Consider the following 25,837-nt stretch of genomic DNA (forward strand, 5'->3'; position numbering starts at 1 on the left):
TCCTGCCCAACCCCGGTGCTTCCCCACGCAGCAGTGGTGTGCCAAGCCTCCTGCTTCCAGGGATCTGTGAGTATCATCCGTTCCTTCCTTTGTGACACTCATTCCTGAGTCTGCATGTCTTCCTGTACTGATTACAACAAATCCCAGGTGACCTGAAAACAGGCTCTAAGGATGTACAAGCTGGTGGGGCAGAAAATGAACTTGAATTGTTAGGAGAAAATGAGGGTCCCCATTTCAGAACCCCACCATGTCCCTCATTAAATAAAACTTGCTCAAGACTTGAACTTCTCAGCAGTGGAGGAATTGCTTCCAAAGATATCGACTGACCTGTTCCTGCAGGTATTCAAGACAAGGAGGCTTCTTCCACGAGCCTATGACTCAAAGGCAAATGTGTTATTCAGGTAAGGGTGATGGCAGCACAAGGTGGAAAAAGATTAATGTGGATGATATATGCAGGAAGGCTTCCGAGAGGGGACAGAAGGACATTGCATGGCCATCCACTAAGACTCATGGACAAAAAGGCAGCTGAGTCAGCTGGGACTTGGGGGACTTCTATAAGGGTTGGAAGTCTGAAGCTTTCTTAAGGTCACTTTCAGCCCAGGAGGGTACCAGGCAGTCATGGTCCATCCAGCTGTCCACCCGGAGACCTGACAAATCACAGGCCTGGAGCGCCATGGCCAGATAGCTCCAGGAACTCACAAGCCTGAGCTCTGGCCTCGCCTACCTGAGCAGGCCATTTTAAGCGGAAACTCTTTTTTTGTCTGTAGAATGAGCCATGTGTTATGTGATGTTCCTCAGGTCTCTTTCAGATCAGGGCACTAATACTCTGTGTCAACAAACCAAGTCCAAGTCCTGGCTCAGTCATTTCTCTGAGCCTCAGTTCTTCCTCTGAAAAACCAAGCTGAGTGGAAACGCTTGCTCCGCACACCTCCCAGGGCTGCTGTTGGGATCATGGATGAACAAGCATCAGGACAGAAATAAGCATCATCTTGGGATGTGCGGGATTATTCTGGAACCAGAGGGCAGTGCTAGCACAAACCCAAGGTTTAGCAGAAAGCTGGCGCCCTTTGGCAAAGATCGAAGGGCCAAACCGCCTGCAGCCTGCAGCCAGCCCCATGGGCACCCATGCAAGTGGTTGACCAGAGATCCAGCCAATCTCAGTATTTTCTCCTGCTGGTTCTGGAACTAGCCTTGCTGGGTGAGCTGGGCCTGTTTCATTTTCTGTGTGCTTTATTCCAAAGCATACATACAAGCCTGAGGAAAAAAGCCTAATTGGTTTTGCTTGGAAAAGCTGGAAATGTCAGGGAAATGGGCACCGTCATCCAAAGGATTCAGAGGTTTGCTGCACTTGGAGACAAGCGTCTGAGAGTGACTTACGGGGTGTGATGACGCTGCAGTTCTCACGGCAGCAGTTCCACGTCTCAGGGACTGGGATCATCCATTAGAGATTAAGGAACATAAACAACTCCGCTGCCGCTTGCAAGCTGCCCTCCGCAAACACGGTCGCTGTCTTCACCTCCATTTCTCCTTGCTTCCAGAACCTCCACTGCACTCCGCATGCAGGTGGCTCTGAGCTTTCCACCTACTCTCCCTGGAGGGCAGAGTCAGCTGTCTTGAACAACAGAGCCCAGTAGATCACAGATACTTAGCAAAGCCTGAAGACCATTTTGGTGCACTGGGCTAGTGTCAGAATCAGAAGTGGAAAGGAAATGCCTTCCTGAGGCACATCCCCTCTGACTCACCACTCTAATTCATCCTCCTAAACTCTGTTTTTCAGGCATTACTCTTCGCACCCTCACCAGACAAAGCAATAACAAAACAGAACCAGAAAACCTTCACCGGCTCCATGCCATCTACAGAACAAACCCCACATCTTCAGCATGGGCTGCCAGGCCCACAGGAGTCTGGCCCCCGGTCATCCTTCCACGCCCCCAAGCTTCCCAAGGCTGTCAGGCCTCATGCTCCCTGGGCCCTCCATGTAGGCACCCTCCTGACCCTAGAGCTTGGCATTCCTAGAAAGCCCAGCCCTACCCCTAAAAGCCCCTCCCTGGCACCTGTAGGTTGTTACCAGGCCCCTCTCCTGGAACTCATTTTTTGAGTGTATTTTGAGTGCTGAGTATTTTACATATCCTATCTCAACCTGCACAAAATACTGTCTACTGAGGCCCAGAGAAGTGAAGTCACAAAGGTTACAGAACATACAAGTTGCAAAGCCAGGATTCGATCACAGTTATGTTCCCCTCCCCAGCCTGGCTCTGTACAGCACATCCTACAGGGCCACTGTCCCTTTATTCATTTTTATGTTTATCATCTAGTTTTTCTGTGGCCCATGCTTGTTTATGACTCACATAATTAAAAATAAGAGGAAGACGCTCACACACGGCAAGCTGAGAGTCCCCCTTTACAGGTCCAGCCTATAACATCCGAAATGAACAAAGTCTGCAGCAACACGGAAAGGATCAGGTACCACCTGAGTGTGCAGAAATGGGATATTGTCAAGTATGTTCGGATAGAGCCAGACACTGGGGCCTTATGATATTACATAACAAGTCAAAACAGTGACTTCAAAGAATTACAAATAGCAAATGTGACAGGAGAATCTCAAACGACGCATGGTACTGCCTGAGCTGTGTAAGTGGCCTAGAAAACTAGACAGACGTGAGCACACGTGTGTAAAAGGTGTGTCTCCCAGCCCCACCCCCGAACCCCTGAATAACAGTCCTGGGTTCGATTTCTCAGCATCCCAGAAATCTAGCACAAATCCTTGCCAAATCCCATGCCGCCCTCAGCCCTTCACCTAAAAGTCAAATGCTGCATGCCAAGCTCACGTCCCTGCGACGAGGCACTGCTGTGCAGGACTCTACTGCTGCAGGCCCAGTGGCAACAGGACCCCAGAACCCCGTGTCCACAGCCAATCTCGGCACCAGGCCAGCAGGGTAACTTGCAGAGGGAGTAACTGTAAAAGGACGGATGGCAACTGCCCTGGGCAGAGACGCTGACCAGTAAAGCCCATATTCTACCCCCCTTTTACGTGCCAATGTTGTCCCTGCCCTCACCATCCTGCAAGACCTGTGCAGGGGAAAGCCAGAGGCCAGGGCAGTTGAAAGAAGAGGGAACACCCTGGGCTCAAGGCCCAGCCTCATGGACCACACTTTTATTTCACTTAGGACCAGCAGCTGGGGATTCGGGGCATGAAATGGCACTGGCTGGGGCCAGCATCTGAGATTGACTGGGCCTGGTGGGATGTAGATAGTGTGGCATTTTACTTCGGAACCCCATTCCTACGACAGCTTGAGGCCAGCGCCCTGCACTCATGAACCCTACAATATGCCAGGTCCTGTGGTTGCTTCTGACATACCCCGACTGGGAACCAATGTGCCAAAGAGGGCCGCTCTGCACCGTGAACATCCTTGTTGAAATCCACAGCAGAGGGCTTGCTAATCAGCTCCCTGGCAAAATGAGTGGTATGCAGAGGGAGTCAGGACGACGGCACAGGCTGCAGCCCCCGTGGATGAAGAGACAGAGAATCTGGCTGGCCCACAGCCCACCCAGCTGCAGCCCTGGTGACCTGGACGCTGTTGGTTTGCATCCTCCACCTCCAAGGACCCAGCTGCTGCATCTGCTATTAGCTCGACCCGTCCTGCTCAGGGTGCATCTGCCAGAGGGCAGCATTGGGACTTCCTCTGAGCTACAAGAACAGGTTGGACCTGCTGCCTAAAATCGCCTGTAGGGATTTGGCAAACCCTGCTCTAGGATTTCCTTTTGTTGTCATAGACCACCAGTCCCAAGGCTGTCAGGGGGACACACAGCCTCACCCACCTCCAGTCGCTACAGACTGCCAATATTTACCAAAGTAACCAGATGTTTGCTGAGTGGCTGAGCTGAGATTAGATTAGTTGAGAATAGTTTGCCACCCTGCCCCTCCCTGAGTACCTCCATCCAGGTAGAACTAGTAGTTCTAAAACTGCAGGATTGCAAAGACATTTGGAGTCATTAAGACCTTGTGTCCTGATTTTAATGGAGTGGAAACAAAAACAAACCAGCCCCCGCAAAGGATAACAGTTTCTCTATCTTTCAAGGCCAAGTTCTGACCACCTGAAGGTCTTGAGATACTTGGGCTACTGCCTGGAGCCTTATGGGTGAAAACTGCTCCCAGGTCACAGGGTCCCCTGAGCCTCAAATGTGGGACGGGGCCCCAGAGCCCTCTGTCCAAAGAAGAGCCATGTGTACTGAGTGTGCACACAGCTCCTGTGGTGGCTGACTTGGGTTCGGAGCGTGTCACCTGCCCAATCAGGGACCCACCTGTACCCAATAAGCCAGCAGGTCTATAAATGCTAAGTCATATGTGACCAATCAGTTTAAGTGATGTGCCCAAGGTCACACGGCTGTGTCCTTAGAGGGCCAAGGCTAAGACCAGGTGCTCCTGATTTTATGCCAGCACCTGATAAGGAAGAGATAGGCCTATCCACTGGGAAACCAGCTGAGACTTTGTCCCGTGACCCCACAGTGACTTATCTAACTCCAGTCTGAACAAGCCCGATGTGTGCAGGGAACAGAAATGAGAGGAGGAAGGACTCACCGTCCATGCTGGCAGCTGGAACCTTTTTCTAAAAAATGGTGCATGCCAAAAGGAGTGCTGATGAGCTTAACGTAAATTCAACAGGGACAGGCTTAAGCAGCTGTCAGAGCTTCACTCCTTCCAAGGACTTCTCTGACCTCACTCCTACCCCCATCACGATGACTCCCCCACACCTACTGCCGTGGGCTCCTTTGACTTCCATCATTTTGATGCTTGGGGCCTGGCCCCTGTGGCTCCTGCAGGGCACATTCTACTCAGAACACCACTCTGTGGCCCGGCCCCTGTGGCTCCTGCAGGAAACACTCTACTCGGAACACTGCTCTGTGGTCTCCAACTTCGCATCTCCCACAGGGTCAACAGCCAGTCAAGGGAAGAGCTCCTCAGACCTGATAAGCAGGAGCCACTGTCTGGAGACAAGCACCACCTTCAACAGAAAGCACTTGGCACTTGGGAAGCCCCATTTTCTTTCCTCTTCCATTTTTTTTTTTTTTTTTCCTGAGACGGAGTCTCACTCTGTCACCCAGGCTGGAGTGCAGTGGCTGCAGTGGCGCCATCTTGGCTCACTGCAAGCTCCACCTCCCGGGTTCACACCATTCTCCCGCCTCGGCTTCCCGAGTAACTGGGACCACAGGCGCCCGCCACCACGCCCGGCTAATTTTTTGTATTTTTTGTAGAGATGGGGTTTCACCATGTTAGCCAGGATGGTCTCGATCTTCTGATCTCGTGATCCACCCACCTTGGCCTCCAAAGTGCTGGGATTACAGGCATGAGCCACCGCGGCTGGCCTCCTCTTCCATTTTTTAAACAACAATAAGCCGGGCTTCTCTCCTAACCCTGAGGCCCACCCTGCCCTAACAGCTCTCAGTGACCTATCGCCACTCCCACTCTGTCTCTAGGCACCCCCTCTCCAGGTCAATGGATATTTTGAGGACCCCCCCAAGCCAGGTACCTGCCTCATGCTGCATTGCTAGGACCCAAGAAAAGTGGAAGAGCCTCCAACCTCACGGACCTCAGTCCTGGCTGGAAGGAAAGCTGTGGAGACAGGGAACAAGCAGGCTGAGAGTCCACACAGCATTGTGTGTGGCACGGACAGCAGCCACCACCATAGAAGTTTCCAGAAGGAAGGAGCTACTTTGGAAGAAAGTCTTAAAAAAGAACTTCATGAAAGGAGTAAGACTGAGGCTAAGATAAGCAAGATCAGGTAAAAATCAGAGGCACTGAAGGGTCCTTGCATTTTGTAAGGCCCTAGAGCATCCTCCTCCTTTGTTCCCTAGACACACTGCCAAGGCTCTGGAAAGCTCTAGAAGGTTCTGGAAGGCTCATGGCAACTTGATCTTTCTTTTAAGCTGGGAACCAGGAATGGGCCCAGGCTTGGCACTGGCAAAAGGCCTCCTAGTCTCAGGCAGGTGCTCCGGGGCTGAACGTCTGTGACCTAAAACAGCTTCAATGGCACTGCTGAGCAGAAGGCCCCGGGCTGCCCAGGTGGTAGAAGGCCAAGCTGTCGTTTAGCATGCACAAGGCTCCCCAATTTAATTGAAATCAACATAAACCACACTGGTGCACAAAACCAATTTTTTTCCACAAATTGCCCTCTATAACGATGCCCCTAAGAAGTCCTCTCTAAGACACATTGGATTCCTTGTCCCGAGCATGCCACGAAGGAGAAAAATGCCTCCACTCGCCCTTTGAAGTGGATGCTCTTTCTCTACAGGTTCAAATTCCAGCTTTGCTTTGCCAGTGCTGGGACCTTGGCTAAGTTATTTAGCCTCTCTATGCCTCAGTTTCCCCACCTGTAAAGTGGGGTTAATAATTATGCCCACCCCACACAGTTACTGAGGATTAAATCCGTATGCATGCACACGCACACACATACACACACGCACACATGTGCACATCCGTATGCTGAGTTTTACGGAGGCAAACAGGGCCTGGGAGCTGCTGGGAGCCAAGGATCTGGAAGGCACCCCAGTGCGTTCCAGTGCCATGTGACTCAGGTGTCAGAGAAGCCCATTTAAGGAACTCACCCATGACAACTGCCACTGGGGAGAGATACAGAGACTCTGAACCTTAAGGCAAGGTAGGAAACGGCAGAAAGTAAATAATAGAATGTTCCAGAAACAGACACCTGTAGCCTCCCCTGGGTGGGATGATGTTCTGGCCAGGACTGGGGCCAGAGCGCAGCTGCCACCACCCCAGGAAGCCTCAAGCCCAGGAATGAGGTGGCGTCAGGAGGGCAGCAGACCAGGGTGAAGGCCGGGGGTGACTTTACTGTCCCCAAGGCCTGCTTTAATCAACTGACTGAGCACCACGTACCCAGCGCTGCCTGGGTGAAGGCGTTGTGGGAGTGAAAAGGAGCAAAAGGCAGGCACGGCCCTGAGGAGGCGCTGAGCCAGTCTCGGGACAAGGCTCAGACCACGCCGGCGGCCCAGGTGCAAGGGCTCCCTTGGGGCTGGGCTGCACAGCTGAGACTGTGAAAAGCTGAGGGTCAGGGGGCGAGGGGAAGGCTGAGAGGAAGGGTGAGCTGGCCCCCCTGCCCAGGCTTGGGCACCTGAGGCAGCTGGCCTGTGAGATGGTGCTGCTTCTGGTGGTGGAAGATGGACAGCATCTTCCCAAGCTCCGACAGACATGCTCCGTGCAATAGCCTTGGCTGTGTGGGGCCAGGGTCAGGGGCGTAGACCCATGTGGAGGCCACCTGCACCCTGGGTCAGGTGACAGGGACCCGCCTCCACACTGCCACATCTCACTCCCTCCTTCCCCACAAAAGGCTACTGGGGAATGGGTGCCCAATGAGTCCACAACACAGAATGTTCAGCCCTGATTCAAAACTGAAACAAACAAGCAAACAACCTCCAGCAACTAACTAATCAGCTTAGGGAAGCTGAGTGGCCGCCAAGCCTGGCTCTATCACTTGAAAATCTAGGGTTCCTAGAATTCCTCCCAGCGACCTGGTTTTCAGACCCCACCCCACCCCACCCCACCCCACAGTGGAAAACTCAAGCTCAGCTGCAGAACCTGCTCCCTGACCCCTGGCTTGTCACAGCAGCACGGGCCAGGCCGCAGCCGGACTCTGCCAGGCGTGGCCCCTCTCCCCACAGCCGCCTGGGGACACTCTATGAAACTCAGGAAGAACAGGAAAAATGTGTATCCAGTTTTGTTGGCTACAGGGATTTTGTATCAACATTTTTTTTTCCAAAACTTGAATAAACACTAAAACTTAAGCTGAAACTTCTTAAACGTTTTAAAGATTTTAAAAGAAACATCTCAGAATGCATTATTCTGCTGTTACAGGTTAAAGTGCTTGCACCCGCAAAAAAGACATTGGAGTCTTCACCCCTAGAAGCTCAGAATGTGACCTTATTTGGAAATAGGGCTGTTGAATTTGGCCCCATTTGTGAGTGGTCACATGGGCCAGACACCGTGGTGGGTGCAGACCCCTCTCCCAAGTCAGTCCAGGGACAAGAAAGTAGACCCCAAGGAGATGGAACCTCGCTCACCCTCTGCCTAACCAGCCCTGGCCTACTGGGCCATCTGGGGGCCTCATCTCTGATTAAAACGTCAAACTCCACATCAGAGGCTAGAGAGGGAGGTGGGAAGAGATGACACCCTCCATCTGTTTCTGGAGCCTTCCATAGCCTGATCCTATGATCCTTTACGAGGGCTGTGCCCAGGGACGTGGGGCCCAGAGTCCTTCCTGGTGGATGGGGGCTGGAAAGGTGGTAAAGTCCATACCTGGCTAAATAATTCATCTACCTAGATAGAACATTAGAATCTCTGGAGCGTTTTCAAAAACTAGATCCCAGTTAAGAACTACTGAATCAAAATGTCTGGGGCTGAGAACTGGGTGATTGAAATATTCTGCTAAGTAAAAACCACTGATAGCACCCACCCACCTCGCTGTAAAGATGGGGAAACAGGCACAGAGGGGAAATGGCACGTGGGAGGCCCCCAGTTATTCTTGGTATAACTTATGGAGGCAGAACCCAAGGAGCGTCTGAGAAGGGAACTGTGAAGTTGGAAATCTGAGCTTTCCCTTTAAGAAGGAATCAGCTTTTGATTTCAAGTAAACTGGGAAGCAAACCCTTGGACTTCAGGGACTCAAGGGCATGCCGTAAATTGCCCTTGGTCCAGAATATTCATAATATTCTATGACTTGGAAAGCTTCTTAGCTAGAAGCTTCGTAACTGGTTCAGGTCAAAGATCCCGATTCAGCCTGCGTTTTGCTCCCCTTGGCTTTACCCCACTTCCTGTCATCCTGCCTGGTTCCAGACATCCACATTCTAAGAAGATACACGAGTGATTGGATTATGCTGCTTGTATTAACATCAAGGTTGGAGGAAGGTAGTGCAGATAGTTGCTGGAACTCCTAAGCCGTGGTGAATGGTATCAACTGATCCTTTAAATCGTGATGAGACTGTAATGAGATCTCAGTAGCCTCTGTGTGGAGCCCCTCCCTCTAGGAGGGTTATTACCCCCACTGCCCCCACCACACTTGGCCGTGTGCCTTGCGTTTCCCAGAAGTGATGTGTGCCACTTCCCAGTGGAAGCTTTTGGAGCTGTCCCGTGTCTGACACCTCTCCTCTGCCCCTCTCACAGCAAGGACCCAGACAGGAACCGCTCCTTCAGCCTGGGTTCCCCAAATTAACAGGACACAAAGCAGAGCCACAGCTGTTGGCAATGCATATACAGCAGTAGCGAGAAACGCACTTCTGTCCTGGCTTGCTGCTGAGGATGTGGGGCCACTCACTACCCCAGTGGAACTCAGCTGACCCTTGTGCACTATCTTTCTCCTGCCCCGTTTTCTCTCTTTCTTCTGAGTCTATTCCCTAATCCTAAATAAACTCAGTGTAACTTACAGCGCTTAAGAAGGTGATCTAGGCGGGGCATGGTGGCTCATGCCTGTAATCCCAGCACTTCGGGAGACTGAGGCAGGCGGATCACTTGAGGTCAGGAGTTCGAGACCAGCCTGGCCAACATGGTGAAACCCCGTCTCTACTAAAAATACAAAAAAATTAGCCGGGTGTGGTGGCATACACTTGTAATCTCAGCTACTTAGGAGGCTGAGGCAGGAGAATGACTTGAATCCAGGCGGTGGAGGTTGCAGTGAGCCAAGATCGTGCCACTGCCACTCCAGCCTGGGTGACAAAGCCAGACTCTGTCTCAAAAAACACAGAAGGTCATCTAGTTGGCTTCTTTGCTCTGGCATTGCTATTTGAATCAAATTCAAATTAGGGCCTTTGAGAGTGAAGTCCTAAATCCAAATAGGACATGATGCTTTGTTTTTCTTCATCAAATTCACTTTATATTATTCTCTGATTATAAAGACTTCAAGTGTATGATTCATACCCTCAACGATACCTTAAAATAATGTGAGGATGGCAGTCTTTTTGTATAATAAATACTCCCGACCCTGACACAGAGCCAGACACCAAATGCGTGCTTCCTCTGGCCCAGATTTAACACGCACTGTCCGCTCCCCATGCACCGGGCACCCTAGGTGACAGGGGTACCAGATGAAGCACAAGGTCTCCGCCCTCCAGGTAACTCCCAGCACAGTGGGAAGAATACATTTGAAGTCTGTTTTTTCCCCTTTCATGTTAGAACAGAGAACTTCCTGCCCTGTTTGTCTCTGGGACGCTCCTCAGGCCCATGTCTCCTTTCATGTCCCACCCCCTGAGCTGGGCATTTGTTCAGCGAGCCCTTTCCTGAGCACAAATGCATCCAGTGAAGGGATGTCCAGCATTACAGACACCAGAGCATAAAGCTGTGTGGCTCAGAGCCAGGTCAAGCTTCCCATCCCAGCCTAAGGCTCCTTCACTCCCTTTCCTGGCCCCAGTTGTCTCCAAACAAAAATCAGCAAGCAAGCAGCCAGTAGGTCCTTGGCCAGAGTCAGGGTGACCAACTAGTCTCGGTTTGCCCAGGACCGTGGGAGTTTAAAACAGGAAGTCCCACATCCGAAGAAGCCCCTCCATCCCAGAGAACTGGAGCAGCTCACCCTAACAGGTAGAGTACCTTTCCCCCAGTTGGTGTGCACAGCTGTGCACCTACCACCACCCTGCCCTAAACACCCCACCCATTCATTCCTTCTTTCTCTGTCACTCCTGACTTCCAGTTCCATGTTTTTTTTTTGACTGAGTCTTGCTCTGTCACCCAGGCTGGAGTGCAGCGGTGTGATCTCGGCTCACTGCAAGCTCTACCTCCTAGGTTCAAGTGATTCTCCCACCTCAGCCTCCCGAGTAGCTGGGATTACAGGCACTGACCACCACGCCTGGCTAATTTTTTTGTATTTTTAGTAGAGACATGGTTTCACCATGTTGGCCAGGCTGGTCTCGAACTCCTGACCTTAGGTGATCCACCCGCCTTGGCCTCCAAAGTGCTGAGATTACAGATGTGAGCCACTGCGCCTGGCTCAGTTCCATTAATTTCACCCATTTCCTCTTTCCATTTCCAGCTCTTCATAAGGAGGAAATTCCCTCTCACCTTCCCTTCCTCTCTCTTTCCTTTATGAGGTGAAAATGTACCCTAATCATTAATAAGAAAAGAGCTAGGGATTTGTATGCTATCAAGGAAAAGTAATGACTATAAATGAAAATAAATGTTCTAATGGGAGATTAAACAAATATTAGAGGTGATACATCCTCAAATATTCAGAACCCTCTTCCAACATTCTCTATTTTTTTCTTCCACTGATCAAACTTGTTTTTCACAAAACACCACTTTTGAGTTAAATAAAATACCATTGCAATTCCATTTTTTCTCCTGCTTCCTAATTGCTCTATTCACTTCTTTATCCACCCAGCAGAATGTGTTTCTGTGTTTCTGTGTTGCACACACACATCACAGCAGAGGCTGTGATCAGGAAAGGCTGTATTGGAAAAAAAAAAAAAAAGGCCACCTTTCCATAGGCCAGTGGAAATCAGCTTTGGAAAAAATTCAACATGGAAGGTTGGAACTAGAGAATACAGCTGTGGAGGAGGGAACACTACAGCTAAGTCATATATTTGGGTCCAGACTTCCTGCAGACCACTGGCTCTCAACCCTTGGATGCACATGGAAATCACCTCTGGAGTTCAAAACAACAACCACAAAAACTCCAATGCCTGGTCTTGGAGTTCTCATTTAATCCATCTGGGGTCCAGTGGGAACTGGGATTTTTATTTATTTTTATTTATTTATTCATTCAATTATTTTTGAAACAGGGTCTCGCTCTGTCACCCAGGTTGGAGTGCAGTGGTGCGATCTCAGCTCACTGCAACCTCTGCCTCCCAGGCTCAAGCGATTCTCCTGCCTCAGCCTCCCGAGTAGCCAGGATTACAGGTGCCTGCCACCACACCCAGCTAATTTTTGTATTTTTAGTAGAGACGGGGTTTCACCATGTTGGCCAGGCTGGTCTCAAACTCCTGACCTCAAGGGATCCGCCCACCTCGGCATCCCAAAATGCTGAGATTACAGGCGTGGGCCACTGCACCCAGCTGGAACTGGGGTTTGTTAAATGCCCCTCAGGTGATTCTAACGTGCAGCCAAAATAGGTAGGTAGACCTAGAGAAAGGAAAACACAATGGTTTGCGGATGTTTATTTTACATAAAGAGAAAATATGCTTTTTAACCAGGAAAAGGTCCTGGGTAGAGGCACAGCTTTTCCAAACACATATTCCAGTAAGAATTTCTTGAGGTGGCCTTAGGTAAAAACAAACAAACAAACAAAAAACTGCCTTGCTATAGCCTGTCGTGGCATGACTTCCAATGCCAGAGCCTGTGTACCTCCAAGGGCAGCCCCAGGAGGACCACATGGCCTCCATCTTGGTGCTGTTCTTCCTGAGATTGTAACAATGGATGCGGGGGCTTCCCTGGGTTCCAGCTTCGCAGCAGATGCCATGGGCTCCCCACCACAATGCTTCCTTTCCCTTCCCATCCAGTCCAGGAAAACTCCCAGGGTGATTACTCAGGTGAACATGAGGCTGGGGTGTGAGCTCCCCTTGGAACAAAGGAGGAGTCCCAAGTGGATACAGGTGTGCCGGATCACCCATTCACTCAGCAAGCACACAGCAAACACCTGCTACCCAGGGCAGCCCCGATCCCAGGCTGGCCCTGGCATGAGTGCAGCTCCTTGTCCAGGGGTCTCCACGCTTTTGTGAGGAAGAGCTACCTCTCCTTCCCACAGAGCCTGGAGATGGGTCCCTGGACAGAGTGGCATTCTGGGGGTTTTGAGAGAGTCCTGTGATGGATATCAAATCCTAGCCCACCAAGGGGTGAGGGCAGGACTCTCCCCGAATTCAGGTCGATGTTGTATTCATCTCTCCACAGTTCCTGACAAACAGTGCATGCTCAGCAAATATTTGCTGAAAGACAGAATGAATAGTTTAATGCATGAAGAAAAAGAATGACCCTAAAAGCCATCTTACAGAGGTGACACTGCTATAAAGGCTAGCAAGGCAAACTTAGGAAAGAAAGGAAGGAATTTTCATAGTCTTAGAAGCCTACAAACTGACCGTGGCTTTGCCTCATCTCTTCTTCCCTTCTTTTAAGGGCCTTTGACTCACCGTGATATCAATATAAAACTGCCAATACTTGGGCCTGGCATGGTGGCTCACGCCTGTAACTCTCAGCACTTTGGGAGGCCAAGGCGGGAGGATTGCTTGAGCTCAGGAGTTTGAGACCAGCCTGGACAACACAGAGAGACCCTGTCTTTACAAAAAAAAAAACAAAAAAAAAAAACTTTAAAAGTCAGTGGAGCATGGTGGCTACCCAGGAGGCTGGGGTGGAAGGATCACTTAAGCTCAGGAGTTTGAGGCTGCAGTGAGCTATATTCACATCAATGTACTCCAGATGGGGCAACAAAGAGAGACCTTGTCTCTAAAAACCAAAACAAAATAATAAGAAATAATTGCTGATACTTGTGTTTATTTGATGTGTTCTCAATGTGTTAGAAGGGTTCTTAAATGGGATACCGAAAGCACCGGTAACAAAAGAAAAAACAAAAGCAGCTGGACCTCATCAAAATAAAAACTTTTACACTTCAAAGCATACCATCAAGAAGATGGAAAGACAACCCAAAGAATGGGAGAAAATATTTTCAAATCATATATCTGATAGGGACTTGTATTCACAATACATAAAGAACTGTTCAACTCAATAGTAAAAAGACAACCCAATTTAAAAACAGGAAAAGGATCTGAAAGTCATTTCTCCAAGAAAGATTCACAAATGACTCATACGTATGTGAAGATAAGCTCAACATTAGTTATCAGGGAAATGAACATCAAAACCACAATGAGAAACCAGTTCACACCCACTAGGACAGCTAGAACATAAGAGAGACAATTACAAGTGTTGACAAGGAAACAAAGAAATTGCAGTCCTCATAATCCTGGGAATTGCTGATGGGAATGTAAAACGGTGTTGCCCGTTTGGAAAACTGCCTGGCAGTGCCTCAAAAGTTAAACATAAAGCCACGATACGACCCAGCAACCCACTCCTAGGTATATTCTGAAGAGAAACAAAAACATATTTCCTTACAGAAATTTGTACACAAATGTTTATAGCAGCATTATTCATAACAGCCAAAAGGTGGAAACAACCCAGATTTCCTTTAACTGATGAATGAAAAAAACGTGGCATATTCATACAATGGATTATCCAGCCCATAAAAAGGAAGGACTGATACATGGTACAACATGGATGAACCTTAAAAACATTCCGTTATGTGGCATAAGTCATAAAAGACCGAATATCATGTCATTCCCTCCTGGGGACCCTGCAGGTGGGGAGGGCATGAGAGGACAGGGTTGACGGGAGGAAGCCAGGCAGGAGAGTCCTGGAGGGGGACGGTGGCCCCGTGCACAGCCTGTGCAGCTCCCAGAGTTCCTGGGGAGACCCCAGGTGCAGACACCCCCCTGAGGCCATCTGACAATGAGCCTGCCTCCATTGGTCATTAGTGATGTCAGCTGGTGAGGGGCCTGGACAGAACCACGCTGAGTTACAGAATCCAAGGTTATTGAGGATTTCATTCCAGACGGAGAAATCGAATGGAATGCCTTCTCTTCAAATGTTGAAGACTGTTCCATCTGTTTTTTTTTTTTTGTTTTTTTTTTTTTTTTTTTTTTTTTTTTACCATGCTCACGAGGGGACACCTGAGGTCGCTGATAGAAGTTCAGCAGTTTGCCATTCGCCATTCTCAGGCTTGAAACCCTGTACCCGGCCCAGGCTGAGAGGACCCCATCTGTCCACAGGCTGACCGGGAGCCACCATTCCCGCCACCTGCACGAGCCAGAGCCATGTCCCGCCACCCGCACTGTGCTGTGTGGGCCACGGAAAGGCCAAGTGGCCCAGGGTGCACCTCTCTCCTCTCCAGGGCACCCTGAGGTGCAGGGAGCAGGCCGAAAAGAGGGAGGCCAAGGAGAGAAGTGAGCTGAGCCCTGAGTCTAAGCATGCTGCACCTTGCATCCGTCAGCATCTCACTCAACTTTGAGGTAACACACGGAGCTGGAAGGACCGGGGGACGGAAACTCTGAGCCCTGAAAGGCCCCTACAGTGTGATCTGAGAAGATCTCTCAGAGAAGCTTCCAGAAATCTGAGCCTTCCCAGCCCTCCCTCGATGGGACTCATCAGGGGCAGCACAGAGCCCCGGGGTGGAGAGGAAGAGGAACCAGGGCCTGGCCTGAGACCTCCTGCGGGATGGTGTGCAGCTGGGGCTGTTCTGGAAAACTCCCTCTGGCCGAACTTCCCTCTTTTATGCTTCTTAGGAATGGGGGGGCGGGGTGGTTGTGATGAGAGGGAGGAGCGTGGTCCCTTCTTCCACTATTTATTCTACACGTGTTGTGCTCTCTCACCTGGAGTGACTTGGAGTCATCCAGTGTCACTAAAAATCCTTTCTTTTAGATGAAGGAGTTTCCCTCACTTAATTCTCCCAAGAGGTGGTCCATTAAAGTGGTTTCTGGTCATCACACCTTAGAGTTAATGACTATGGTCCGTGGAGTTCTGGGCCGATCCTTATAGCAGGTTTAGGCAAACACGTGCCCTCGTTTCACTGATGTGGCAGGAAAACGTGTTGTGATATTCATTTGTATTTTGCCCCCCTTCATGCCCTGCCCCTCCTCCAAGCTGGTCTCGGGTCCTGGCCTCGTCCCCTGGAGGGAGTTCTGTGTGCCCAACAGCTGCTGTGTCCCAGGCAGGTGCTGTGTCACTGGCCTGCTTGCACCGAGGTTGGGGCATCCTGGCAGGATCAGAGGCCGCTAGGGAGGTGAGGGAGTGGGGAGCAGAGGACACTTCCCCAGAACCGAGATGGGAGAGAGAGGTCAGATCTCACAGCGGGCTGGCTGCTGCATCCACCAGAACAAACTCACACACTGGGGCCTCCACTCAGCAAAGAATCTCAAACTCAGGCCTGGCTGCCGCCGGAAACCTCCAAGATGGAGGAATCTCAGGAGTCTGGACTAGAAGAGTACAGGGGAAACCAGATGGCTGGAACCCAGACTCTTCTGAGGCCTGGGGGAAGGGGAGGAAGGTCCCTCTCAGAATGCTTGGAAGTGAATTTCCCCTCAACCCAATAAGGTGGACGTTAGTGACCGATTAGAGGGAGTAAGAGGAGGGAAGGAAGGGAGGAGGAAGAGAACAAATCTGACACTCCTTTCCCCACTGAGTTTGTGGACACCAGTCCACACCAAGGAGACCTGCTTCTTGGGGGCGAAGCAGAAGCTCTGACTTCTCGACAGTGTTCACAGTACCTTCCCAGGCAGCCAGCAGACCCTCCATAGACACCTGCCCACTGTGGGAGGCTTGGAGCAGGGGCTGTCAGAGGTTAGGTCTGTGAGAAAGGGAGGAGGGTCAGGATGGCTGAAGACCCCCTCAGAGGAAGGAGCCTAGGGGTGCTCCACCCTTCCCTTGGGGCTGGTCCGCAGGGCACTAACACATCTCTGGGGGGCTCCCAGCACAGCCCACCCTGGGTCCCTTCCACAGCGTGAGCCCCCCGTGCCTGCAAAGGTACGCAGAAATCACGTCCACTCCTGAAGGGCCCGCTCTCAGGTGATACCTGGGACTGAGCGGACAAAACCTCAGAGCCCATCTCTGAGGCCAGTCCTCAGACCTTCCCTCCCTTGCATCTAGGTAATAGGCAGCCTTCCAGAGACCCCTATCCCAGGCGAGCAGTTAGGACGGTGGCCGTTTCCAGGGAGGCCCCATGCCCTGACCCCACGCTGCAGGACCCGCTCCGGACTAGCCTGATATTTCTCCCAGGACACCCACGCCGTCTCCTGAAAAGTGGGGGGGCATCTTGGAGGAGGTGGGCAGATCAGGTGTCTGAGGTCACTGGCACTCACTCGTTTATGGCACATCAGCCCTGGAAGATTCAGGAACAGAAAGCAGAGTGTCCGTCACGAAGCTGGCATTCCAGTGGAGAGGCGCATGTCAAAATAAAAAGCTAATTTCATTCCGGTAAGAGCTGTTAAGAGAATCAGGTGTGATCGGTGCAACAGAGAGCACGTGAGTCTTTTGATTAGATGGTCAGGGAGGGCCTCACGGAGATCTGTGGGGTGGACCTGAAAAGGGGAATTGACCACTTGGAAGCTGGGACAGAGCACCCCGGGCAAGAGGGTAGTCAGTGCAGACGCCCTGAGGCAGGGCTTGGGAGTGTGCAGCGAGAAGGGTTCTCATCCCAGGGGCAGGACAGGCTGTGATGAATGATGCTCAAAGGCTGTTTCAGCTGCTGAAGGGAGGAGGGCCTGGAGAGGAGAGGGTGGAAGCGGCAGGGAAGGCCCTGGGAAGTCTGCAGGGATGGTGCGGGTGAGAGAGGCCTGTGGTTGCTGCCCTCACCTGTGCTCTGCTGTGGAGAGGGGAGCCTGTCTCAGCTCCTAAGCTGATGGACGCTCCAGAAACCCCTCTGGTCCCCACCCCGCTCTACCCCCAGCACCAGCCAAGGTCCTTCTAACTCCTGTGGGCTTTTCAGTTGTTGCGGGGGGTGGGGGATAGTTTGGAGAAATAACACTTCCCCTGTGATTGACACATTCAGAAAGGGGCAAAGGGGAGGTTGGCACGAGGCAAGCCCAGAATCCAGCTGGCATAAAAATAAGTCCTTAATGAGGAAAAGGTTCACAGCCTCCCTGCTGTGCCTTCCCCAGATGGCGGGGGGTGTGTTCTGTGGGGTGCCAGTGCACTGGCGCACAAGCACACGGCCCCTGCTGGGAGCCTGAGGCCACAGCCAGCGTTTCCACCTCACCGTCCATCTCTCCTTCCTCCAGGAGAAGGCCTCGCCCACGGCGGGGGCCAGGCAGGGATAAGAGAATAGCAAATCTACTTAAAAAGTTACCTTTGCCAAATACTCACCTTACTGCCAGTTTCTGGAGGAAAAAAAAAAAAAAAACAGAGAGAAAATGGCAGCAGGTGGATCATTCCCCAACAGCAGTTAAATGCACCTTGGAAAGAACAATGTTTCTGCCCAGCAGCCCCCAACAGGGCTGACCCTGAAAACTTAAGGTCAAATTCAAACAAGGTGTCAGCTCAAGTCACAGAATTTCATGATCATGATTTGTCTTAAACTGACTCCCACTTCTAGGAGAATGAGAAAGTACACCCAAGATGACCTGAGCCACAATTTTTGGTAAATTTAGTCCTGTAACCAGGTACAGGTGATTCCCGTTATTCCAGGCGGTTCTGCTCCACAAAGTCGTCAGGCACACTGAGTTAGCAAATGCTGAGCCACTGTTTTCAGGGGAGGTGCACGGTTAGCTTCCTGGAAGCCTCTAGCCACGTTTTTGTCAACCAATCAGTACATCACCGTGTTTGATGTGTGTTTCTGCTTAAAAGAAAGGCATGGGCGTCCCTGTTTGCAGGCACAGCACACCCTCAGGTGAGAGTCTTCCGGGCTGAACATCCCATCTCGACATGGTGGGAGGAGAAGCACCCAGCACTACCCCTACTTGCTGGAATGTGGACCATCTGGGGTCGGAAGGGACCCTGGAAAGCATCTGATGAGGTGCAGAGAGGTTGAAGCTCCCAGCCCAGGAACAGCGTGGAGGGACTGTGGAGGGCTATGGCGCAGTGCGGCCCCTCTCCATTGCTGTGGGTGAGTCTCCTGGGGGGCTTCAAACAACAGAAACGCACCATCTCCCAGTTCCGGAGCCCGGAAGTCCGAGATCAAGATCTCGGCAGGACTGGGTCTCTTTGAGGCTGAGAGGGAGAATCTGTCCAGGCCTCTCTCCCAGCTAGGGGTGGCTGCCGGCCATCTTTGGGGTTTCCTGGCTTGTAGAAGCATCACCCCAATCTCCACCTTCATCCTCACCGGAGGTTTCCCTGGGCACGTGTGTGCAGAATCCCCCTCATAGCGGACACCAATCATATGGAAATGGGCCAGCCTGCTCCAGTGTGGCCGTATCAAAATTCATCACATCGGAAATGACCCTGTTTCCAAATGAGGTCACATTCACAGGTACAGAGGGTTAGGATTTGGACACATCTTTTGGGAGACATACAGTTCAACTCCGAACAGGGTGCCCTTAGAAAGGCTTTATGTTCGTTTGTTTTCAGGGTCAGGGTCCTGCTCTGTTTTCCAGGCTGGAGTGCCATGCTCTTGGCTCACTGCAGCCTCGACCTCCTGGGCTCCAGCGATCCTCCAGGTTTTTTTTGTTTTTTGTTTTTTGTAGAGATAGGTCTCCCTATGTTGCCCAGGCTGGTCTCGAATTCCTTGGCTCAAGTGATCCTCCCACCTCGGCCTTCGAAAGTGCTGGGATTACAGGCATTAACCACCACACTCGACGCCCTTAGAAAGTTTTCAAAAATCGCTCTTCTCTGTCTGCCTGCTTACCCTTCCCAGGCATCTAACAGCATCCTCCCTGGCCTAAGCCTAAGGTGTAAGCTTGCCCTTAGGAACCACTCTCATTGTGGTTTTAAGTTGTCATCACTTGCCAGATAAGGAGAGGTTGCTGTATGGACAGACACACAAGGAGACTGACCCAGGTCCTGTTGCAGGACAGAGCTGCCCAGTGCCCCGGCCCCACCCTGGGCTTCCATTGGTCTGGGCTGGACACCCTGGGGGCTCTCATGGGTGGCCTGGTGATGCCAGGAGGAAGGGGCCACTGGATGGCAGATTTCTGGCTGCTCACCATGATGAAAGTGCATCTGTCCCACAAAGGGCAGCCTTTCCATATTCAAGAGTGGGGTGCAGCTCAGGGAGGCATCCGAGGTGGGGACTGTGATGAGGCCGAGCCACAGGCATTGATTGCTCCATGGACCAGCGCGTCTGTCTGAGCTCCCTGTGAATGCATCTAATTTAGGGGACTTGCAGGACCCAGTGCACATGCTAGGTCTAACTCACCCCGACATTTTTTGGTTTTAAACCAGTGAGATCTGGTTAAAATGAATATCCACAACCACTTCCCATATCCTGAGTTTTGTCTTCGGCTGTGTCTTTGGATCATTCCTTCCCCTATAGCATGATTTCTCTTTTATGTTGTGTCTGTCATCTCTTCCCCACAAGCCTGAGAGACTCAGGGGAGCAGGGGCTGGGTCGGGACCCCCTTTCTGCCACCCCCAGCACCAGCCCGAGATGGACCGTGGTCTGACTGCAGGCTGACACATCTGGGGCCACAGGCTGGATTCTCAAGAGGGGCAAGAGAATGGGGTGGTGGTTCCCCCAGGTCAGCTGGTCCAGGCAGCTTCCTGACCTCTGCAGTGATGCTCCTGCTCAAGCTGGGAGAACCAGGGTCAAATCCCTTTACTCAGTCACCAAAACAAGAAACAAAACAATGACGACGACAAAAGAAAAGGGAAGCTGGACCCATCGCTGGCTCCTCTGCCTTCAGGGGACCAGAACTTGGCCCCCCTCCGACTGGGGTGGAGGCTGGAGCAGTCTCCAGGGTGTCCCAGCCGTGCCTCTGGCCTCCTGTCTGGGTGCAGCCCTGGCGGGGAGCAGGAGGGCGTGTAAGCGGGTCCTCCAGGGTCCTCAGGCCACAGCTCCTGGGCTGGAGCCAATGAGGTAGGACCTAGCCCCTAGGGTCCCCTGCCCTCTCCTCCTGGCAGGTTCTCTGGCTTTAGGTAGTAAGGTCCTGTGACAAATTCACTTAGGACTAAGAAGCTGCTCAGAATATTCAGTTCTTGGATCGCCCACAACAGCAGAAACAGAACAGAGTAGGCACTCCAGACACAAAAGGGCCCAGCCCAGCCAGCTTGTGGGGACCCCCCAGACACGGTCCCTGCCTGACTGCCAATGTTTATTTGAGGCTATTTGTTTAAATTCAATTTGAACCCCGGTTACCTCCAGCTCAGCCCTGCCCTGGGCGCTGCGGGGAAAACAAAGCCACACCACGCCGTGCACGGCCGTCCTCACATCTCTGGAAGACATCACCATGCGGGAGCAGTGGGGAGACGGACCAGATCCCAGAAAGTGTGGCCTCCTGCCACTGCCACTCACAGCCAGGGCAGAGTGCCCTTCGGGGCTCCACAGCTCCCCCCCTCAACCCTATCATTACAGGAGAAGGCAAATTGGTGAGATCTGGTATTTTTCATTAAACAGGTAAAGTTTATTTTCTTCAAATAATATCAGAAATATTTTGAAATGGCCCTCAATTACACACTGGGGTCAATTATGAGGAAGGGAAAGGGGGAAAGTGGGCAGGAAGATATAAAGGGGGAAGAAGAGGGAAAGAAAGAGGCAGTGCTGGTCTACAGGGATGGCAGCTGGGGGTGAACCCAGGCAACCCCCCCTCCATCCAACCCTCGGCGCTCCCAGGGAGTGCTTCACACAAACGTAGAGAAATGGTTGATATTGGTATAGTCATAGTTAATAGAAACCTTAAATACCTTTTTAAAGATTAGAAGCTGAGCTGGGAAAGGGGCAATCAGGCAGCCGCAAGGGGGACTGCATGGAGCAGGGCAGCAGCTTAGAGATTTCTGAATGCCACACATGAGGTGCTTTTCTCAGGGGCTCTTAAGCCTTAACACCGTTATAATTTCCCCCTTAAGATGCTAATGATCTATTAATCACTGTTTCTGGCTGACTTCCCTTTATACCAGCACCTTCAGAAGCTCCCCTACCGAGTGGGCCTGTCTTAGGGAGGAATTACTTCCCACAGCTAATCCAGAGTTCCCGCCCCCTGGAACAAAACCCACAGCAGCTTCTCCTCTTCTCCTCGGGTAAAGCCGGGATCTGAGCAGACAGCCACTCCTGTGGGCAGTGCTGGCCAGACAGGACACTGGAGCAGGCCACACCTGGGCCTCGGAAACACGCACAGGACCCCGGAGGAGGCCACGCCTGGGCCTTAGGAACAGGCACCAGCAGAGGCAGGGCTGGAAAGGACAGGAGAGGCTGGGCCCACATTTAATCTCTGTTCCCTCTCCCTCCACAGTGGTGCCTCTATTTCTAGAAGCAACGAAGGAAACACAGTAGACTCAGGGCCAGAAGAGGAAGAGGAGGCCAGCTCCCACTGCTGCAACACTCAGCCGAGGTCAGCCAGGCCGTGGCGTTGTGTGACTCCATGAAGGCCCTGGTGTCCCTGGACTTGGATACCCTCGACCCTGCCAGGCTCGGCCTCACAGCCTTGCTCAGTCCCCTCAGCACCCTGGTCTCCAGCAGATGGGTATCCTGAACACATCTCACCTGACTTACTGGATACAAGACCACCAAGACAAGGGGCAGGCCGAGGGCAGTGGCTCACGTCTCTAATCCCAGCACTGTGGGAGGCTGAAGCAGGAAGATTGCTTGAGCCCAGGAGTTGGAGATCACCCTGGGCAACATGGTAAAACCTGTCTCTACAAAAAACACAAAAATTAGCCAGGTGTGATGGTGCATGCCTGTGGTCTCAGCTACTCAGGAGGCTGAGGTGGGAGGATCGCTGGAGCCAGGGAAGTCGAGGCTGCAGTGAGCTGTGTTTGCTCCACTGCACTCCAGCTGGGGTGATAAAGCAAGACCCTGTTTCAAAAAAAAAAAAAAAAAGAAAGTAAAGGCGGCCAGGCACAGTGGCTCACACCGCTAATCCCAACACTTTGGGCGGCTGAGACAGGCAGATCACTTGAGGTCAGGAGTTAGAAACCAGCCTGGCCAACATGGCGAAACCCCATCTCTACTAAAAATACAAAAATTAGCCGGGTGTGTTGGCTCATGCCTATAATCCCAGCTACTCAAGAGGCTTACACAGAAGAATCGCTTGAACCCGGAAGGTAGAGGCTGTAGTTAGCAGAGATTGAGCCATTGCACTCCAGGCTGGGCAACAGAGTGAGACTCCATCTCAGGAAAAAAAAAAAAAAAAAAAGAAAAGGGGCAGCTTCCTCTGAAGCCAGCTCTGCAGACTGGCAGCTGCCTGACATCTCAGCTGGGCCATTTCCTGAACTGCTTGGCAGGAGCACATTGGGCTTTAACTGCCCCCTGCCCCACCCCAACCAGGGCTCGCTGCACCAGAAGCTACCTAGAAAACCAGTTCTTTTCTGTTAAGAATCAGAAAAGTCGTGATATTCTCAGACATCAGCCAACTGCAGACCGGCCTGCAGAAGGCAGGAAAGTAGAAGGAGGAAGCCAGGGGATGCTGGGGCCAGGCAGCGTGGCCAGGCACCGCCGTTGGAACTCTCGTGCTGGTTTGCAGCTAGAAGCCGTCCGCAGCCCTTGCCGTGCAGCCCTAACCCTGACCTCTTTGGGCCTCAGTTTCCCCACCTGGAGAAGGATGATTGTCCATGAGTCTGTTATTTTTTCAATCAGCAACCTTGTACTCAATGCCTGTTTAGAATGAGAATAGTAGTGTCTACAGTTCCAACGCTTTCTCCACACCTTACTCATGTATTTAAATCCGGTCTGATGATTTACATAATGCTTCACCCACGAGAATTCCTTCAGCAGGCAACGAGGGTGTCAGAGAGACGCTGCCTCGGGCCTTGGTAACCACTAGGGAAGGAACGCCAGGGACACCTAGTCCTGACTTGGGATCTGGTGCTCCAGGCTCTAGCTCTGTCCGTAGCCCAAGGGTGCTGAGCCCCAACTGGTCACACCTGCAATGTCACTGAGCTTGGGGAGTGGTTCATCCAGGGCCAGCCAGCCCAACATAGCAGGGGCCCGCCTTCCTCAGGGACACTGTGTGGCTCAGGAGCCACAGCAGAGGAAGCTGAGCAGGGTGGCTCCCTGGGAGGTCGCACCTGTGCCCCAGGGGTTCTTGGACAATTGGGGACACGGCTCAAGAGGGAGGCCAGATATCCCCCTAACAAAGACAGCAGGGGCTGGAGTCATGAATGTGGACACTGAAAGAGGAGTGACTGTATTTGTACCCTGAGTGTGTGCGCCAGTCCTTGAGGACATTACATTTTACATTACATTTGTAATCAGAAAAGTAGACTTTCAAAAGAAGACATCATCTAAGTTACTTGTTAGGAGTCACAGATTCATCTCCCCGGAGCTGGTGGCAGTAGGGAGGCATTTGAAAAGGTGCCTGGACAGCACAGGCCCTGAGGGAGGACAGGTCCTCCATGCCCAGAATGCAACTGGCTGGCCAAGGTGCCTTTGAGCTTCCCCAGGCCGCCTGTGTAGAGAAAGCAGCAGTGGGTCCAGCAGCCCAACTGCAAAGGGCCCTCACATGCACCAGTTAGTTACTCATTCATTCATTTGGATGAGGTCTCGCTGCATCATCCAGGCTCATTTATAGCTGGGTGGTGCAATCATAACTCACTGCAGCCTCAACTTCCTGGCCTCAAGTGATCCTCCCATCTCAGCCTCCTGCCTCTGTGCACCCGTTCTGAGGCCCCAACCTGCAGTCCTGAGACTACAGATGCATCTGGCCCCCAGACCCGCACTGTGCGGATGTGGCTTCTGTCAGTTCACTGCGTCAGGAGCAAGAGTAGGAATGGGAGGTCCTCCCAAGACTGAAGTTTAGTGTTCTCTGAACCGTGAACCCCCTGGACCTCAGTCGCCAGAGTGGTCCAGCAGGGTGCACAAGGGCTCCAGCCCCAAGCCGGCCTGCTTCTGATGGAGGGGTGTACACCTGAGCTAGGAACTGCCCACCCGAGCATCAGGTTCCTCATTCATTAACTGTGGACGTTAAGTTAGTTCAAGAATATAAAGTGCTGACGGGCACAGTGGCACCTACAGTCCCAGCTACTTGCAAGGCTGTGGCAGGAGGATCACTGGAGCCCAGGTGTTCAAATCCAGCCTGTGAGACAGAGTGAGACCCCATCTGATTGACTGATTGATCGGTTAATTGATTGATTGATTGGTTGAGACAGGGTCTCACTCTGTTACCCAGCCTGGAGTGCAGTAGCACGATCTCAGCTCACTGCACCCTTGGCTTCCTGGATTCAAGCGATTCTCTCACCTTAGCCTCCTGAGTAGCTGGGACTACAGGTGCCTGCCACCACACCAAGCTAATTTTTTTATTTTTTGTAGAGACAGGGTCTCCCTGTGTTGCCATGGCTGGTCTTGGACTGCTGGGCTTAAGCAATCCTCCCATCTCAGCCTCTCAAACTTCTGGGATTACAGGCATGAGCCACCGTAGTGATGGTAGTAGTGGTGGTAGTAATGGTAGGTAGTGAGGGTAGTGATGCTAGTAGTGGTAGGTAGTGATGGTAGGTAGGGATGGTAGTGACGGTAGGTAGGGATGGTAGTGATAATAGCGATGGTAGGTAGTGATGGGTAGTGATGGTAGGTAGTGATGGTAGTGATGGTAGGTAGTGATGGGTAGTGATGGTAGGTAGTAATGGTAGTGATGGTAGGTAGTGATGGTAGTGATGGTAGGTAGTAATGGTAGTGATGGTAGGTAGTGATGGTAGGTAGTGATGGGTAGTGATGGTAGGTAGTGATGGTAGTGATGGTAGGTAGTCATGGTAGTGATAGTAGGTGGTGATGGTAGTGACGGTAGGTAGGGATGGTAGTGATAGTAGCGATGGTAGGTAGTGATGGGTAGTGATGGTAGGTAGTGATGGGTAGTGATGGTAGGTAGTCATGGTAGTGATAGCAGGTGGTGATGGTAGTGATGGTAGGTAGGGATGGTAGTGATAGTAGTGATGGTAAGTAGTGATAGTAGCAATGGTAGGTAGTGATGGGTAGCGATGGTAGGTAGTGATGGTAGTGATGGTAGGTAGTAATGGTAGTGATGGTAGGTGGTGATGGTAGTGATGGTAGGTGGTGATGGTAGTGATGGTAGGTAGTGATGGGTAGTGGTGGTAGGTAGGGATGGTAGTGATGGTAGGTGGTGATGGTAGTGATGGTAGGTAGTAATGGTAGTGATGGTAGGTGGTGATGGTAGTGATGGTAGGTGGTGATGGTAGTGGTGGTAGGTGGTGATGGTAGCGGTGGTAGGT

At 51.7% G+C, this 25,837-nt stretch overlaps 1 protein-coding gene across 1 annotated transcript in view; it reads right to left on the reverse strand.

The window, feature by feature from the left end:
- PRKAG2 (protein kinase AMP-activated non-catalytic subunit gamma 2) overlaps positions 1-25,837 on the reverse strand; it is a 323,168-nt gene that overhangs the window by 260,640 nt on the left and 36,691 nt on the right. The window lies entirely within an intron of this gene.

The sequence above is a fragment of the Chlorocebus sabaeus genome, chromosome 21, assembly GCF_047675955.1.
Source record: "Chlorocebus sabaeus isolate Y175 chromosome 21, mChlSab1.0.hap1, whole genome shotgun sequence".
Taxonomy (NCBI): Eukaryota; Metazoa; Chordata; class Mammalia; order Primates; family Cercopithecidae; genus Chlorocebus; species Chlorocebus sabaeus.